The 19,506-nt window shown below is 48.8% G+C and overlaps 1 protein-coding gene across 19 annotated transcripts in view; it reads left to right on the top strand.

The window, feature by feature from the left end:
* Positions 1-19,506, top strand: part of VTI1A (vesicle transport through interaction with t-SNAREs 1A) — a 351,923-nt gene that overhangs the window by 319,880 nt on the left and 12,537 nt on the right. The gene's annotated exons all lie outside the window — the stretch shown is intronic.

The raw sequence follows: 19,506 nt of genomic DNA, 5'->3' as shown, positions 1-19,506 counted from the left end.
TCTTACAAGTTCTTCTGAAAGCTTTCTATGAATAAACACTTCTTGATTTCTTTTTTGCCTTTAATCATTATCCAGTGAACTGAGAGGATTTTTTTTTTCCTTTTCTGGGAGGATTTTTTAAACAATTGTTTAGTTTTACACTTGTTTTAGGGAGAGTGAGTTTGCTGACCTCTTCACTCATAGCCGCAAGTGCCCCAGTAGACGGAGTTTTGCTAGCCTGTATATAGTGTGTGTTTGTGGGGTGCCGAGTTGGCTCAGTCAGTAGCGCAATCCGACTCTTGATTTCAGGGTTGTGAGTTCAGGTCCCACGTGGAGTGTAGAGATTCCTTAAAAAGAAAATCTTTACAAAATAAATGAAATACAGTGTGCAAGCGTGTATAAAGTATGTAGGATGGGGTCGTAACGAAAGACCTCATGGTTTCTTTCCACCCGTTCCACCATCGGGAGTCTGACTGCGGAAGTCTTATCTGCAGGGGCCTATATGGGCTGCAAACCCGGGGCAGCTCTTCGCCCATTCACTGACCCAAAGGCAACAGGTGGGACGTGTTCCTGACAGAACTGTGGAAGAAAAATGGGCCAGTCGTCAGCTTGTTTCACTTTCATTCATCTCCGTCATCTGGGAATACAATATAGATAGTATCAGGCCCAACAAAAGGTACATCCTGATATTATTTTCCGTTTTTTGTCTAGACGGAGAAGACTAAGCACTTGGTATCAGAAATACCTACCATGAAAAATAAGAAAGATGGGCTCAGTGGAAGGCCAGAGGGAGGTAGCACGGCTTGTTCACTTTTTCTCTATATATTCCTTTTTTTTTTTTTTTTTAAAGAAAAAAGTTTAAACCCCACCACCCACTCGTCGGGTGATTGGAGACTATAGTTGTAAAAATGTGCTGCAGGCAGAAGTTCTGAAAAATCCCAGAAAGTGTTGAAAACATCTCTAAACAAGGTATTTTTCTCCTGCACCTTTCTTGCTAAAGGTCCCAATTGCTGCCAAGAAAACTAGTGAGAATGTTAGCTGCCAAATAAAAAATTTATGACAGTGTTTGGCAAAGGACTATCTCGCTGCTTGTTTTATACATTTCCACAAGGCACTTGAAGGCAGCGTCTTTTTTTCTTCCCCTCCCATTCCCCCAACCCCCCCACTTTGAGTCCATATACCTTACTGATCACTGTTCTGGGTCTGTTTTCTAATAAAAGAGCAAACTCCTATAAAGTAGGATTAAACAATATAACTTTTTTCCTCTTCAGCCACCTCTGAAAGACTGGGGGAAATGCTTTCCACTCTGTGTTGCGTAGAAGCGGAGAAGAGATTCTGGGTCTGTTGGTTTCAAATGGGCACATTTTTGAGAAAAAGGGCAAGAACCTTTTCATTAATGACTGGAGACTCTTAGTGGCAGAAGGAATCGTAGCATTCCCTCAGTCCTGGCACACCCCCACAGCCAACACTTTGCAGATAAGGAAGCAGGGACCCAGAAGGAGCCTGCCTTCTGCCGAAGGTCACACAGCCAAGCTCACCTGGGAGGCTTTCCGAACACGACCCCTGCCTTACCCGTGACTTGGTGCCCCAACCTAGCTTGGATTTGGTGGGGGGGGGGGGGTTCCCACACACGTGCGTGCACTCACAGCCTGTTTGATGAGCATTAGCATCCAAAGCCATTCTGCTTTATGAAAATTAAAACGTCTCCTTCCCTAAAATTCTTTTACAAATCTAACGCATTCACACTGGGTGAGATCAGGGTAGTGATCTGCCGAAATGGCATTTCCTGCCCGCATCAGTGAAGCCTCCAGGTTGTCCCATTAAATGTTACCATCAGCCTTTACAAAGGGGGGCCCTGGGGGACTCCATTTAGGGAAAAAAAGTTTTTCTTAGACCAAGTTTGGATGTTGATAGTAATAAAGACATAGGCTGCTGAACACCCCCGTTAAGAGTCTGCCCGCCCAGTCCGGGGGAGGGGTGGGGGGGTGGACAAAATTCTCTGTCTCAGCCTTTTCAAAACAGTTGCCAGATGATGCTTTCAGTTGTTAATGACCGCAGTGTAGCCCGCACGTCATCATTGGGACTTACTCGAAAGCCTGGCTGCACCCCGCGCCCCGCTCCCCCCCACCCCCAGCCCCCAGCCAAGGCGTCTGCAGGGACAGACCCACACTCGGTGACGCCCCCAGCTCAGGCTCAGGCTCCGGCTCAGGCTCCGGCTCCGGGCTGGGGCGGGGAGGGGGTGGGGGGTGGGCGCCCGGGCGCCTTGTGCCAGCAGCCGGCGTTATTTGATATGAAGCACTGCAGACAGACCAGGAGTAAGCGGATTATTTCAGACAGTGTTAGGAGGTAACTGGAGGAAGATTAGCTCGACATGAGGCAGATATCATAAGCAAATTAGAAAACCTCCCCAATTAGTACAAGAAACCCAGATTTGTGCCGTTTGTGATCTTCTGCTGAAAGGCAAAGTGTCGACGTTAAGGGCTCTAGGCTTGATTTGAGGTGAAATGTTGGCATTTCCCATCAGTGCATGTTAGCATCAGAGGCTGTGTACTGGCCTAATAAATAAGTAAATCCCTGTCCTCCTCGGCTGCCAAACAGTCCTCATTCTGAGGTTCTATACGTTGGGTCATGTTTTATTTGGCCCTGGAATAATCTCCAGGGCATATTATAATATTTCTATACTGGGAATATTCGACATGACTCCAGTGTCCCACACGTAATCTCTCTCTTGTTTGTTTGTCTTAGGGCACACCTATCATGCTGAAGTCATAAAAATGGAGCGTGCAAAATGTCAGACGCTACAAATGCAATTAGATACTTAAAAATAGCTTCCTTGGTGGCACTGTTTGAAATCTGAACTGGGTCTTATTTTTCCAAACCTGGTGACACTTTTCTGCAAAGCCACTGCCTGTGTGCGTGGACCAGAGGCCCGGGTCCCCTTCAGAGCCCCATGCAGATGATCAGGTCATTCTAGAAATCAGACCGAGCACTACAGTCCTATCAATATCATGGCCAAGCAGGTTTTCTCTTTCTCAGATGGCACCATGTTGCTTCTTGTTTCTTGACCCCGGTGATTCACAGTCAAGTTGCATGTGGCAGAAGCTCTCAAGAGACAGAGCCCGACTTGTGTGAGGGGAATGAGGTGTCCACACTTCTCATTTTAAGGTTTGAAATGCATTCCAAATCAACTTTTATTTCAGCAGAATTCAAACAGCCACAAAGCTCAGATTGTATTTTGCTGTCTCATCCGGGGAAGAAGGGGAGGATATTTTCGTAGACGTACGTGCTGAGTTTTTTTTTTTCTGATTGTAAAATTAGTGTATATTCATGACAGAAACGAATTGGGAAAATCCAAGGTTTTTTAAAAATCTGCATCATCAGGGTGCCTGGGTGGCTCAATGGGTTGGGCCTCTGCCTTCGGCTCAGGTCATAGTCCCAGGGTCCTGGGATTGAGCCCCACATCGGGCTCTCTGCTCAGTGGGGAGCCTGCTTCCTCCTCTCTCTGTCTACCTCTCTGCCTACTTGTGATCTCTCTTTCTGTCAAATAAGTAAAATCTTAAAAAAAAAAAAAAATCTGCATCATTGCAACATCTAGCCACAATCATTACTTTAAGCTTAATGTGTGTATTTTCCCTTTTGCAAAATTGGGGTCATAACGTACATACTGTTTACAACCTTTGCTTTTCAGCTTGTATATTATAGGCAAGAGAACTGGTGGTCTTTGTACCGAGTGGGATAGTTCAAGATCCTCTTATACCTTCTGAGTCATCAAGAACAAATTTGTTCAATGTGGTTTTTAGTATCAATTCTATTTAAATGTATTTTTTCTTTGAAAAGTGTCAGTATCCAAGTAGCATTTGTGGCAACTCTCAACTCACCAGTGTTCTATGGAATATTATCACATCACAATAATTCTTTGAGGGGAACTTCACGTTTTCTGTTTTTACATGCATGATCTAATTTGAACATCCCTGATTTTATTCATAAATGCAAAGTGAGCTAGAATGTACGAGACAGCATAATGCCCAAGATGGCTCTTCACATCAGGCATGGTACGTGGTCTTTGAAATCAGGCCTGACTTTAAATACCGACTTTGCCACTGACCTGCGGTGTGACCATGGGCAAATTGACCTCCCTGAGCCTCAGTTTCCTCCTCTGGAAAATGAGAACATTGATAGCTTTGTCATAGATGTGTTAAGAGAATTCGATAAAAGAATTTGTGTCAAGTACTTAAAATAGTATAAGGCACCAAAAAAGATTTAAAAAATGTACCACTGTTTTTCTTTTTCTCACACATCCGCTCTCATTTTCTTATAACCTTGTGGAAAAAATGATTTTATTTCTTTTATTCAATTTCCTCAATTCTTAGTGTTATCCTAAATAATAACCATAAACATAATAATCAACAGTTCAAGAAAATGTAGGAATAGATAAAGACAGGGAAAGAAACACCCACCACCTGTCACACAGGAGGGCTGTTAACACTTGGCTATGTTTCCTTCCAGTGTTTTCTCCCTTTCCCCTGCACAAAGTCTTGCCATTTGTTTTAGACGTAGTGGCTACTATCACTTGCTAATGACATAGAGGTGGTCTTAATGCGTGTGTTCTAGAGAACGGACTCTGCAAGCCACTACCCTCTGCTCTTGTTTCCAGATTATAAAAGATTATAAGATCTTGTTCCCAGATTATAAAAGAGGTGCCCCTTGGGAGTCCCACTTCCCTTGGCAGGAAGCCAAAACAAGGGGTCCAATGGGTTGTCATGGCGGAGGTACAAAGAGGTTGGCTCCAGAACCTGACATATTTGAACGCACTGGATCCTTGGCCCGCTGATTTTGTGGCCTTGGAGCAAATTGTGTAAAACACAGCCGAACCATTCACAGGTCCAGAGGGTCCGACAGGACTTCAACGGAGGCCGCCATGTGTCAGGTCTGAAATCGGCCTGGTTGTCACCCAAGGCATGGGCAACTCAGAATTACTACTTTCGAGTATCTTCAACCACTGGGAAGAAAAGCTTTCTCCTAGACTCTTAAAAGGTGTTCTGTTCAGGCCGAAAGGAAAATTCCTACAGCCAAGCATCTCCTGTCAGCTAATTTGATAGTTCTCTATCAAGTAAACCATTAGTGAATACATTGATTCTTGGTCTTACCCCCCCCCCTTTTTTTGCGGTTCTGCCTTGGCTATTCCCAAGATTTCTCTGAACCAGTTGGGCAAAATTGATTTTTATTAGTTCCACCGGCCTTGTGGAAAATTATCTCATGAACTGGTTTTTATAGGAAGACTCAAAGCGCAGCACAGGGTAAAAAGCCTATAGCAGTCAAAACTGTTGTCTGAAATGTCTTCAGACTGGAAGGCTGAATTTATTGCACAAAACAAGCGCTAGCAAGGCGGAGGTGTGCAGCCCTGCTCATTATCACCGGAAAGGGGAACCAAAAAGCCGAGTAAAAAATTAAATTTTAATAATGCCAGTGACATTTTCTAAATCTTTCCTGACAGAAAGATTCTCATTATTTTTATCTGTCTCCGAGTAGGTTCTTTTAGTGCCATCTCAGGAATGGCCTTCGCTACAATTGTTTTCTAGCCTTTAAAGCGTCTGAAAAACCAAATATATACAGAGAGAAAGATGCTTTAGATTGTTCAAGGAAGAGCCGTGACCGTGGTAACATTTCGGCTAGTGTATTTGCAGCCAACATGTGCTGGGAACGCCTTCAGCTTTCACAAAAGAGGTCCACGTTGTTAAGACAATTGAAGTGAATCTCCGAACAAAGGGGACCCACGATCCACGATGCTTGGCTACGGAGGAACCCCGGGGCCCCAAGTCCCAAGTTTAGGTTCGTTCTGGAAGTCGCCCCACGCTGGCCATGAAAGGAGATTCAAGGGAAAAATGGAAATGTCCTGTTGTTTTGGTAAACGTGCAAACTCGCTTTCCAAATATCACACACAACAGGACTGTTTGGGGATATGAGGAGAAATAAAGCCAGAATCATTCAAGTAGCCGACCCATGAGGACATAAATTCCTTTTGTTTTCTTAGTTCCTCAGTGCCTGCATATAAACCTGTCCTGTCTGGTCCCAAAAGGATTTATATCAGATTGCCTAAATATAGACAATAGATCTCCTATGTATAAAACGAAGTCAGGGGTGAGGTTCGTACACAAACTTGGAAGTCTGAGAGGTGGACCACGGATTCATCTCAAGGCATCCTGGCAGCCACCTTGAAGAGGAAGATGGTTTCAGTTACATGAGTCAATACCCCTAAGATAAAAACAGCGCTCCTTCCTCTACCCCGACGAGAGAGAACACCTTCCCGCGGGACCTCATTGCGGGGACACACGCTGTTCAGGGTAATAAACACCATGTTCAAGAGCATCCTTACAGGAAGTCTGAGCTCCACAGGGCTGCTTCTCACCGTTCGCCTGTGTAAGCCCGTGGCGTTGCGCCAAGCACAGGTGAGAGCGCATGTGAACCTAAACAGCTCCGTGCAGGTGGGCTCTCGGGGGCTCCACGGCTCCAAGGAGAGACCCCAGTGTCTCCGGGACGGATGGACCCCATTCATTAGACGCCTTAGTCACCGCCGTTTCTCTCTGCTGGACTTCTGACAGACATTCGGCAGGGGACTCTGAGGTCACGCCCTCTGGCAAGGACCTGGAGTGACACCACCTTCCATTGGTAATTAGGTGACCTCGTGTTGTCCGGTAGCTGGAGTCTGGGGTTGGACTTCGCCATCCACTTTTGAAAACGAAGGCCAAGGAGCTTGAGGGCTGCCCCTTCAAAGGATGAGAGTGAAAAGAGTGGCTCCTTCTTTGTAACATTCAGGCTGCTTTCTGGCTCGGCTCTGAGAGCGATCCGTCCCTCCTAATAAGGGCTGGTTTTTCTATCTGTTGCAGCGAAATAAAGCACTAGAGAATGTGTTCGAAGGCCACTCTACTCCTCAGCAATTTATTTTCTTTATTTTTATCAAGTCCCTAAACGTAGTCCTTGGCATCCGACTTCAGGAGCTCTTGGGTCACATGTAGTTGCTGTCAGTTTAGAGATGGGGAAACTGAGGCACGTTTACTTCTGTTTCACAAGATCACTCAGTAGATGGCCGATCTCTCTCTGCCTCTTGCCCTCCAATAGAGACGCTTGGTTTCCCCTCACAAGCCCAGTAGAGACTATTTGGTTTCCCCTCACAGGCCTACTGGCTTATAAAGCATGTGGGTGAGGTATACACCGTCCTCCTTGGGAATCGCCATCTGGGCTCTTGAGGGCTTCTTGCAGGCTGTGAAGGTCAAGAGGGCTGCAGATGTGGGGTCCGGCCGACTTCTGCCTGTGCTTGTCGTCACCCTGTGAGAGGGCCACAAGGCACACACGAGCTGGTTTGCGGCTTCTGTTGACCTCTCGCTGGCCTTCTATCCGCTAGTTGGGAGTTGGTTGTGGGCTAAGTTGGATATACTCAGTGTAGACCCTGGTATTGATGCTCCTCTCAAGGCTGAATTTCACACTTCTGCAGGGTCAGGCGGGCCTCTGAGGGAATCCCCAGGACAGCGGTCGGGCAGTATGCTTCCACCCACCCACCCACCCCCTTCCTTCTAATTTGTTCCATAATAACCAGTCAGAGGTCACAGACGGAAGACCCACAGGCGCACTCTGCCCCCCAGACAGATGAGCTTTGTGGGGCTACCCAGTGTTCTGGAAAACTTTTACTTGGTTGCCAATAATGAAAACTTGGGCGATTTCACAGGAGGAGCACAATTGCTGGCTTCTCTTGGCAAATCAGGAGATCTGGTTGCACTCAGCCCCCTGTGAGTCCCACAGCAGTCAGGAGCAGTTTAGAGAAAGGAAAGACGCTCCCGCTTCTCCCAGTCCCTGCCCTGGGCACCTGCAGTCCTGACTGCCCATTGCCCCACCTCCCCGCAGGACTCCCCTCCTTGAAGAGAAGAACCCATGTTCTCAGGCCAGAGGTGATGTGACTTTGTCTGGCACAAACCTTGGGATCCTGCCATCTGACTGTCACCCTACCCCCCCACCCTTGCCCCGAAGAACTATGAGTCAGCCATCCTGCTCATCATTAATAAGCCTCTCGAGGAGGCCTTCCTAGCCTGGAGTTCACCTGCTCCGAAATGATTTAATACCGCTTTGGGTTATGTAAGGAGAGTTTAAGGGAAACGATGATGAAGGCCACGTTAAGTTTGAACAGACGGCGCACACCCTGCTGGGGGCCTCGTGTCCTCTCCAGCCAGGAAAACAGAGGAGCCCAGGGAGTCCTCTGCCCGGAATGGAGGGACCAGTAGGCAGAACAGGGTGCCCGGAGCCCCGGACTGGGGTCACCTGATGGAAGCTGGAAGCACGGAGGCTTCTCGGGCTGGAGTCACAGCGGGGCTGGAGCTGCTGAGAAGGCAGGAAAAGAAAGGGAAGAATACCCCAGCTTCTCCTCTGCCCAACATTGCAGGGGGTGAGGGAGCAGCCAAACAGGAGAGAGTTTCAAGGGCCCATCATGGGGCGAGCCGTGAGTGATAACAGGAATGGACTAATAATAATTCTTAGAGCTCTTTACGGAGCAGTTACTGTTACCACGCACTGACCTAAAGCACTTCTTGTTGAATTAACTCGTTTCTTTATTAATGTAAGTCATTGAGGTACTGCTATTATTAGCCCCACTTTTTTTCTAATGAGGAAAAGGACGCATTGGTTCTTTGGAACTTCTGGATTCTTTGTACTGGTACTTTTGGTTTTCTTTTTAAACAGAGAACCGAAGGAGATTGTCCACTTCCTGTTTTGCCAAGTAAGAGAGAGAACATTTCCAATGTCCAAGTAAGGACACTGGGAAAAACACTGCCATCTACTATCACCATCATGTCATAAAATAAGAACATTTTCACACCAAAACGGTCAAAAGGACTTCAGCTCAGAGAAATAAGGAAGCAACCTGCACAGCTGGTGTGTGGCAGATCCTGGATTCAAATCCAGGCAGTTTGGCTCCAGAAATGAAGGGAGCTGCTCAGCTTCTGCCCAAATGTAGTTCACGGCTGTCCTGGAGGGTGAAAGCGGGAGGAACTGGCGGGCCAAGTCAGCAGGGCAGTGAGGCTGCCTCACGATACAGGGGCAGGACCCAGCGCGAATGGGGGACCTCAGGGCACCCAGCAGGAGTGGGGAAGGGGTAGGGGTGCAGCACCTCAGACTGGGGATCGGGAAGGGAGTGCCATCCTGGCCTAACACCGTGGTAGTCTGCCTTGTGCTGAGAACATTCCCAGGGCCACGTCTGGAGTGGGCCTGGCCTTCTCCACAGGTGAGCCTGAGCCACCAAATCTGGGTTCTCATAAATCAGGATCATTGAGAGATTAAATGACATCACATATGGAGTAAGCATCCAAGAGCTCAAAAACTCACCTTGCCTTTTTAAGACTGGAAGTATTTTGCTACCCACACGCCGTACAGAGAATCCTGGGGAGAGATTCCTTTATTACATTTCCTGGATGAAGGGACCCTTCGTCCTTCCACAGAATCACACTGTGAGTCTAGCTAATTCTCCCGCCTGATTTTCTTTTCTGTCAGGTACTCTGTTCCAACAGATGCATTAAATTAAATCTTCCGCAGCCTGGCATCTTCTCATAGCATATACCCTCATTTGTACGATAGGTGACGTAAACATAATAAAAAATCACGGGGTCCGAGGTCACTGGGCGACAGGCAGTCTTGGGTGAACAGCCCCTAGTGCCATTCCCTCTATCCCCGAATCCGTGAGGGATCGGTGGTCATGCCTCTGCCTAGGAGAGAGGCAGAAAGGACAACAGACCAAAGAAAGCTGGCAAATATGCTACTGAATAAAAATGAACAGTATCGTAATCATTTCCTGTGCGTTTACACCCGGCACTAAGAAAAGAGTTGACTTTAGTTAATTAGCGTTGTGTACTTTCAACAAAATTAACCTGCATACCCAATTACTCTGTCTGTGGAGAAGAATATAAAGATGAAGATGTCAAAGACTTGCCCTTCAAACAGCCGAGAAGAGTCTGGTCGGGAACAGAAGACACAGCAGTTACATAAAGAAACGCTGCATTGTTGGGGTGTCCTGCAGGGGTGGGAGATAAGCTCGAATAGGCGGCTTGAGGTCTTGGTGAAAGTGGGAATGAGAAGCATCTCCACCTCACCCGATTGTTGCGAAGGTTCAACAATGTGTAGAAGATGCCAGAACAGCACCCAGCCCACTGGAGTAGGTGCCCAGTCAGTACGAGCTGCTGGCGTGGCATGGCCGTGTCTGCATCCGTCCGTGACGAGGCTGCCACCACCACCACCACCACCAGCACCAGAGGCACCGTCCCGTCGAGTCCTGAGGAGCCATCACCAGCGAGTCCAGCTGGGTGGGATTTTCCAGCTCCCAGGCACAGAAACTTTCACACTTCTCCGACTGGGACTTTTTCTCTTGAAATCCAGGACAGGATTGTCGGCTTTTTATTTTGCAAAGTAAGAGAGAATACTTTCCAAGGAGAGAGTCTATTTCCAAAGTCCAAATAAGGTCGCTGGGGAAAAAAAAACCTGCCATCTACTATCACCATCATGCCATAAAACGGAGGACATTTGAGCACTGAAGCCGTGGAAGGGACACAATGTCAGAGAAATGGCGAGTCCTTCAAATAGAGTCATCTTGTGTTCGGGGACAAGGAGCCTTCCGTGTCGCTCCGCTCTTCTCGTGTCACTCTCAGCCTCGAGCGTGGGAACCGCCGTCCTCTGTCACCGGTGCGCTGGGGCACGTTCCTTGATCTTGTCGACCGGGTCATCTTCACAGCAGCATGTGACTGACTGGCCACCGCGCGCCCTCGCCAGGATGACACTGGCCGCTCAGATGAGCCCGAGCACTACCACGAACACGAACAGGCCTGGGAGGTCTGGGGACCCAGCTGGCTCCCAGATGGTTAAAGCCTGGGGCAGGTCCCTTCTCCGACCAGGGTGGGGAGGCCTCTGCCCGCTGTGGCAGGCAGCAGACGCTGAGGGATAGATGGTGCGTTGCTAGAGCATCATCCCTTCATTCCTTTCAAGTTCTTTCGAAACCCTGTGGTTCTATCCGAAAGCCCTCTAGCCAGCCAAGCCACGGTCCCCCTTGCCACGGTCAAGTCCATGTCTAAGAATGGTCGTGGCCATGGCGCCCAGGCTGAAACTCGCTGTACTCCTTTGGCCACAGAGAGTGCACGGTAGCCGCAGAGATCCCTGATCAAAACCTTTTGGCCTCATCAGTGAGCCCTGACTGGTACTTGCTGGCTGCCTTCCCCAGCCGGAGAGGAATCCCTGAGCCAGCTGTTGGGACTCCATGCTTTTGCCTTTGATGTTCACACTGCCACCTCCAAGGGAAGGAAGCCCTGCTGGGGAGAATGTCACCATGAGGCCCAGATGGCCGCCATCCTGGACAATAAGCCCAGCGGGCTTGATGAGGCCATGGCTCCCTGGACTGCCGCCTCCACCTTCCCATCCAGCCCCTGAAAGTTTCCCCCTGGGCAGCCTCTCCAGCCTCCTGACAACTTCCCTCTTGCCTCTCACCTTTCCTAAAACGGCCTCCTCTTGCACTGAATTATTTGCGGACTGCACGCATGGCAAGGGCTTTACCTTTTCAAAGTGCTTTATAGTCTTGAGTGAGCTAATTGTCTTCTCCCCGGGATGGTTGGTGAGCCGGCTGGTTTTGCTGGGTGAGAAATGAAACCCAGGTGTCCTGGCGTGCCTTGCTCCAGGTCCCCCAAGGCCGATGCAGGATGGTGGGCACACAGCAAACTGTCACGCGCTGGCATTGCTCTAATGACGGCCTTTGTTGTCAGGCTTCTGTAATTGATCACTCCTTGTGACACCCTCAGCCCCCATAGGGCAGGGACTCTGTGTTTCTATTTTTCCTCAGTAGGACCCACTGTGTGCAGTCCAGGGACCACCCTGTTCTCCAGCAGACCTGGGCCGATCTTACCTAGCTTTTAGCTTTCAGACCAGGAGTGAGCAAATTGGGGACGGCAGGTCAAGTCTAGCCCAATGCCTGTGTTCTGTATGGCCCGTGGGACCAAAATCACCTTACATGTTTTCGTGACAGGAAAAAAAAAATCAAAATAATTTTGTTGACATATGGAGACTATATGAAATTCAAATTCTAGTTTCCGAATAGGAAGTTTTCTTTGAACACAGCTACGCTTGCCCATTCACCTTGTCTACGGCTGCCTTGTCACTACGAAGGGCAAAGTTAGGAGTTGCAACAGACCCCATATGGCCCACAAAGCCAAAAACAGTACTGTCGTGACTTGAATTGTGTTCTCCCCTATCCCCCTGACCCCCCACCCACATTCATGTGATAAAGTCCTAACCCCCCGGTAGCGCAGAATGTGGCCTTGTTTGGAGATGGAGCTTTTACTGATATTAGTAGTTAAGATGAGGCATACCAGAGCAGGGTGATCCCCGAATGCAGGATGACTAGAGGAAGACTAGTCCTGGAAAGAGGACTTTTGGACACAGACCCACACACAGGAAGAGGGCCATGTTGAGGATGGAGGCAGAGATCAGTGTGACGTGTCTATAAGCCAAGGCACCTCAAATACTGTCAGCACAAAAGCTGGGGAGAGGAGTGCGGCCAGCACCCCCTCCCAGGCTTAGGATGAACCAAGCTGCCAACACCTTGATCTCCAACTTCTGGCCTCCAGAACTGTGAGACAATCAGCTTCTGTTGTGTAAGCCCCCAGTCTGTGGTCCTTTGCAATGGCAGCTCTGGGAAACTAACACGTCTCCTGTCCCGCCCTTGACAGAGAGCATTTGCTGATCCTGGTTAAACTAAGTAGAAATTTGGAAGTGGGGTTAAGCTATTCTGGCCCTCACTCAGGACCTAACCTAGGTGTGCTAGAGCTCAGACCCTCGTTCCTGTCTCCTGGGTTCCTTGCCAGAGTGTGCTCATTTTTCCACCCATCAAAACGTATCCCTTCAAATAAATTTAAAAAAAAAAAAAAAGTATCCCTCCTTGTGCCCCACGTCCTCAGGACTCCCAGACCACCCACTTCTCCTAAACTTAGGTCAGTGAATGTGGATGATGAATGGTGAGTGATGTCTTTGTAAGTTGGCCCAGAGAAGACATCTGGGTTTCCTTCCTATTTTAAATGTCTTTTCCCAGAGGCAGGAGCCCTCCGAGACACGTCCCCTCAGGTCCCTCCTCTTCACGTGGCTTTGGGCAGCTGCCTGCTCATGAGTGGAAATTCTTGTTCTGACATGAAAGAACCAACAGCTCCTAAAGATGATGAGCCCCATGGCTGTGTTCAGAGCTTCCAGGGAACCAGTCTGGGACTGGCCTGTCCTCAGAGGAAGACTTTGTACAGTTCCAGAATAAATATGTCCCACAGCCAGGGGTCAGTGGATAGAGAAGAGTCATCATAAAGGCCAACACGAGACAACCAGCTCTATAGCCTGTTCTGGACCCAAGAATTCTATGTATTGGGGTCCCGGTGCTGCCATAACAGAGTACCACCGACTGAGTGGCTAAAACAGCAAATTTATTCCGTCTCAGTTCTGGGGGCTTAAAGTCCGAGATCAAGGAGTTAGCAGGGCCATGTTCCTTCCAAGGGCTCTAGAGAAGCATCGTCCCTTACTTCTCCCAGATTCTGTGGCGCCAGGCATTCCTTGGCTCTAGCTGCATCTCCAGTCTCTGCTACCAATCTCACATGGCCTTTTCCCCCAAGTCTTTCTAGGTCTTGTCTTTTTTTTTTTTTTTTAAAGATTTTATTTATTTATTTGACACAGAGAGAGAGAGACATCACAAGTAGGCAGAGAGGCAGGCAGAGAGAGGAAGGGTGCGGAGCTCGATCCCAGGACCCTGAGATCATGACCTGAGCCGAAGGCAGAGGCTTAACCCACTGAGCCACCCAGGCGCCCCTAGGTCTTCTCTTCTAAGGGCACTAGTCATTGAACCTAGGGCCCACCGTACCTCCAAGATGATTTTGTCTCAAGATCCTTGACAGACTACATCTGCAGAGACCCTATTTCCAAATAAGGTCCCATTGAGGTTCCAGGTGGACCTGAACGGGGTAGGGCTGGAAGGGACACCAGTCACCTCGGTTCGGTCAGTATTGTTGAAAGTGAGAGAAGCCTCAACCAAACTTGCTCAAATCCAAAGGGAATTGTTTGGCTCCTCTAACTGAGTAGTTTAAATGTGACTCTTCGAGCAATGCCAGTGCATGACACAGCAGAATCCAAGGGTCCAAAGAATGCTTTTAGGAATCCATCTCTTTTCTTGATCTCTGGACTCCATGTTCCTCTGTGTTGGTGTCCTTCGTGCAGGTTCCCATCCTGCATGGTGAGAAGAATGGCCTCCCACAGTTCTGGGCATCCACTGTCCCTGTAGTCAATCTCAGTAAAGAGAGGACCTTTTCCTTGATTTTCCGGGGTGGGGGGGAAATCCCTGTAAGTCTCTTTCTGGATTGGTTGACATGCCACATTCTTAACAAACAGTTGTGCAAGGAATAGACAGCGGTCACTAGCTAGGCCTGCCTGGGTCATATGTTTCCCTGCGGAATCAGGGAGTGGGGTCAGCCCTACCTGACTTCTGGGGTGAGTGAGGCTGAGGACTCTTCCCAAAGGTGCAGGACACGGAAGAGCCTGGATGGGCATTATTAGGGGGCATTAACAACCATACAGCTCTCACTCGGAGGCAGCCAGGTATCAGACTTGACAGTGATGCTTCCAACTAAAGTTAGTATTAGAGGCTGATGACAATGAACCATTCCCCTATTCCTGTTTTCATTGCTTTCTGGTGAATACTAACATTGAAGTTGACAGAGAACTTGGAGAGCCTTTCCCTTGGCCCTTATTTTTGGGAACTGCCAGAGAGACAGGGTAGAGACACCCTTGCACAGTTTACCCCGTGCTCTCATGATTGCTAATTGTTCTGCCAGTTGTTACTGTTCTGCCAGACCCCAGAGGTGGGGCACCATTATTCAGGCCTGCTTGGCCAGGCAGGAAAGCACGTGCAGGACCGGGCGCTGAACCTATGGAATGTCGCGCACTCTCCGGCTAATGAATGCAGGCTTGTAAAAGCGTTTGGACACTGCTGGCATCCTTAATGGGAGGGTGTCTGATAGCTCAATGCGAAAGCCGTGCTTGTCTACAAGCAGCCCTTAGAAAGCAGGAAGCATGCTACATGAACCTTCGGGGAAGCAGATGGAGGAGGCTCCCATCCGTGCACTCAGCAAGCTTCTTTTTTTTTGAGAACATCCATGCTGACCTCTGTTTAAGACACTAAGAATCAAAAAAAAAAAAAAAAAAGACACTAGGAATCCAAAACACAAAAGAGAGTCAGACCCTAGAAGGTCTACTTTTTATTGGAGAATCCTGCAAAGAAACAGAAAATCATAAATAATGTGGGGTAAGGGATGCCCAGGGAAGAACAAATGAGAGAAGGGCATGGTTGGAAATTCTTTGTGGAAGTAGTGGGGGAAATATGCTGTAGATCAAGGACTTGGTTTTGGAATTAGGGCAAATCAACCTAAAAATGCTTTAAGTCTCAACTAACAGAAGACCTAACTCAAACAGACTTGAAAAATTAAGTTAATTTACTTTCTCATGTAACTCAGAGTGCAGAGGAAGGGTAGTTCACCATGTTTTCAGGACCAGGGTTCCATTTCTCTGCCTCTCTTTCAACTGCACCATCCTCCGTCGGTCAACTTCTTCCTTAGGCTGGCTTCCCTCTTGGAGACAAAATGGCTGCAGCAGATCCAGGACTCACACCCACACACTGCACTCTCGGGATGACCCAGCATTCAAGGCAAAGCTTCTGAGATGCACTCTCTCAGACTGGCTGAAGTCACATGCCCGCCTCTCATCTCATTAAGCCATATTTCAATGCCTTACTAGAAGTCTGCTGTGCATCCTGGGGCGTCTCCAGGGCCATGATGCTCTGTGTGATGACTCAGGGATCCAGGCAGAAGCAGTCTCCCCTGTCTCGTAACCACACTCCTGGGACATACAGCCTCCTGAATCAGAACAGCAAGAGAAGAGCCAGCCGGAGAGGCCGGCACTGGAAGTCAGATGCCTCCACCTGGAACAGAAGTGGCCGCCAGGGCTCCCACTCACATTTCACTGACTGTCGTAAGTCACATGGCCATGCCTTACGTCAGGGGGACAGGTGAAAGCAGTCTGTGCCTAGAAGTAGAGGAGAACCAGGTGCTGGCGGCTGTTGGGGACGCCTCCTGCGGATTCCTGGGCTTCTCCAGCAGGTGCCCTACCAGCCTGCTCCACTCGAACCCCGAACCCCGTCTCCCCTGATTCCCACCGCCGCACGCAAGAGTTTGTTTCCAGAAGGGGAGGAGACTGGCAATGGAAAGATTAGCCGCTCCCAGGGTTCCACGCGGGGATCAGTATTTTCCATAGTACTTTGTGAGTTCAGCCTCAAAGTAAATGGTTAATTCATCTTGTATCAACAGCACTGTGATTCATAATGTAAACTTGGAGCATCCTTGATGTTTCGGGCCCACATTCCTTTTAATTTGGCTCTGCATTCTTTTAAGCCACACTTAATAGAATGCAGCATGCAAATGCACGAGCTTTTGCCCGGAGGCAATTTAGCCTGGCTGTTTCAATGGATGTCTTCTTTCAAGTGTATATTCTTTCTTAAATTATTTACTGAGTAAACACACTTTGCATTTTCAAAAGGAAGATTAAGGCAGCTTGCTGCAGACCTAGTGGAACGTAAAGCCCCCTTTGCCCAAAGTTTGAAAGAAGTTACTTTGGGTTTCCCCAAAGTTCCCTCTCTGGCTCACTCGCTGGGAACCCCTTTCCTGGCTTGTTTTTCTAATCCTCGGCAAACTCCGCATTTCTTTCTGCTTTGCCTACAGCAATACCTGCCAGCAGCCCCTGGCTGTGACTTCTCCAGGCTCCCTCACAGATGCGGCCCACCAGTGCCAGCCTTTGTGTCTCCTGCTCTAGGCTGGCTGGTTCCTATCCATTCAAGAACCCCAGCAGCCCCCTTTTCTGGTCCTTAGAGGTACCATATCAGCACCTTTGAGGTCCAAAGCTGGGCTGCCAGCCTGAGTCGAGCTTCTTCCACTCTGTCTGCTCCAGTTCTGTTCCCCCCAACCCAGCCACCTGTACCCTCTGTCCTAAATGTCTGCCAGTCCTTGCTTTGAGAAAGCAAGTGCTCTCTCCCGCTGACCTCCTCTACCGTGTGCCTTATTTCCGTGGGAACTGCTCCTTCTCTTACCTTCAGAGAGAAGACCCAGTTTCACCTTTGAGGGGTTTACTTTAGCCTTTAACTTCAGCCTTCTCTACACAGACTCCCTGAGATTTCCCTGCAAATTGAGTTTGCTCGGATGTCTTCTCCATTCACCCTGGAATGGAATGATTAGAATTACAGAAGTGGCATTCCTTCGTTACGCACCTTTGGGTGGGTCTCTCTCCAGTTTTGTGTGTCAGCCACTGCGCCAGGAGCTGGGGCTGCAGAGGAGAAGAAGACTCTAGACTCGGGACACGCCATGGAGGCAGTGGACTGTTGGGTCTTCCGCGTGTCTCCCAGCAAGATGTCGGGCTGTCCTGGGATCGGTGGTGTGCTGAGTGAATTAAAGATATGAGCTGTTAAGAATGATCACAGGTTGAATCACACCCCTCTTTGCCTTGAGATGAGGGAAGCCCAATTAGGAAGGCCAGGCAAGAGCTGAAGATTTAGGCATTCCTGTGTATTCATTTTTCTAACCATGCTTCGGATTAAACAAGTAACCCCCGCGGTTAATCCTTTATAAATTAGCATCACGGATGCCTTGGGGCCCTCAACCCACAAATAAAATGGTTGTCAACCAAGAGACACACTACTGTATATTACTTAAGGCAGAATTTTAAAGAGTTTTCATGCTTTTAATCTGTTTCGCTGCTGAGTTTCAATTTTGCTGATTTCCTTTGCAAGTCTGACGCGGATGGCTGTGGTAAATAGAGATTGTGACAGTGACTTGGGCAAACGGGATGTGTCGGGACTGTTCTGAAGACTTCTGCCCCTTCCAGAGAAAGGGGAAAAAATCAATTTGGGTTTTAAATCAATCCACCAAGTAGCACTGATCAGTGTTCATAATTAGCCTTACTTTAACAAGCCGTGAAGTCCTGTTTTTATTTATTTATTTTGGGGACAGAGAATCTCCCTGCCTCCTGAGCAAATACGGCCTGTTAAGTCTGAATTAGCTGTCACTGCAGAAGAATTAATGTCAGGGCGCAGCCTTTCTAGTGGGGAAGGGAAGAAATAAAGGAGACAGATCTTAGTTGAGCCTTACGTGATAAATGAGGACTGAGCGGACCATTCATCTCCTTCGAGGAAAGTGGACACAGGCACTAAAGCAGTTTTGCGGAAGACGTGTCAGCAAATGTGATCGTTTTGTAACCTGTCAGGAGGAGAGGGAGCTAGTCCTTCCAGGGGGGCCACAGGGGAGTGGGCTTGTCTGATGCGCCTCATCTCCATCCATCCATTTAGGTTGGGAGAGGAAGGGGTTGGGCGGGGAGGACTCCAGCGGAAGCCACAGGGATGTCATCTTCCTTCCAAGAAAGAAACTCGTTCCAGAACCTAGAAAAGGCTGCCAACACACTGCAGAGATACAAAAAAGGAGGGCAGGGTCTCTTGTTAGACCAAGACAGCAGACCTTTTCCTGCTTGATATTTGCAGGACAGGCGGATGGGGTTTGCTGCAGGCTGTTAGGCACCTGGAGAGCCCGGCAGGACCGCCAGCCACTCCCTCCACCGCTGTGTGTTTGGTTCTGCGGGAGGAGCGTGGGCGAGGCCGCTTGACCTGGGTTCCCTTTGATGGTCTCAACAAGGCATTCTGGGGCTCAACCTCTTTTCTCAGAATGAGCTAACACCTTAAGAAGCAACTTCATGGGGAGCTCTGCAGGCATCTCGGAGCACGTGTCTGTAGTCAGCTTCGCCTCCCGACTTCCCACTTCCCCGTCCGCACTAGGCAGAGCCCGAGTCGAGGGGGCTGGAACCCCCAGAGGTGAGGGTCCACCTCCCAAAGCACACGAGGCACTCGGGGACTTTGTGTAATTTCTCATTTCCATCTTGTGTGTGTGTTTGTGTGTGTGTGTGTGTTACAGAGCAAATGTAACATTTCCTCCTGGTGTAACAGAGCAGTGAGCCCCAGTGACAGATGATGGTTTCACAGCCCGAGCGGCAAGGTTGACACTTGCTTCTTAATCCTGTCCCTATCTTCCTAAATCTCTCTTTTCCTTTTCCCCAGGTATTTTTGTACAGGTAAGTACCTTACTGACATATGTTTCCTTGGAGTCTTTTACTTTAACAGGAAACACTGCAAAAAAATGAGGCTTGTCTCACGTTTTAAATTAAAAAGAGAAGCTCGCATGGGGCCCTTGATGGCTTACAGATTACTACATGGTACCCCGAGCCCGGAAAGCCATTTGATTAGCTTTTGCTTGGCAGTGAGCATTTCTCCAGGTGCCGTGTGACAGTCACCGTGGAGTCGCTCATTTCCTCGTGGATGGTTCATAGGAGAGGAAGCTCCCGTGCACATGCACACACACGTACACACACACACACACACAAGCCCCACACTGGGCT

This window comes from Mustela putorius, unplaced genomic scaffold (genome assembly GCF_011764305.1).
Source record: "Mustela putorius furo isolate JIRA1106 unplaced genomic scaffold, ASM1176430v1.1 tig00003909_pilon_pilon_pilon, whole genome shotgun sequence".
Classification (NCBI taxonomy): Eukaryota; Metazoa; Chordata; class Mammalia; order Carnivora; family Mustelidae; genus Mustela; species Mustela putorius.
This window is presented reverse-complemented; position numbering and strand designations above follow the sequence as displayed.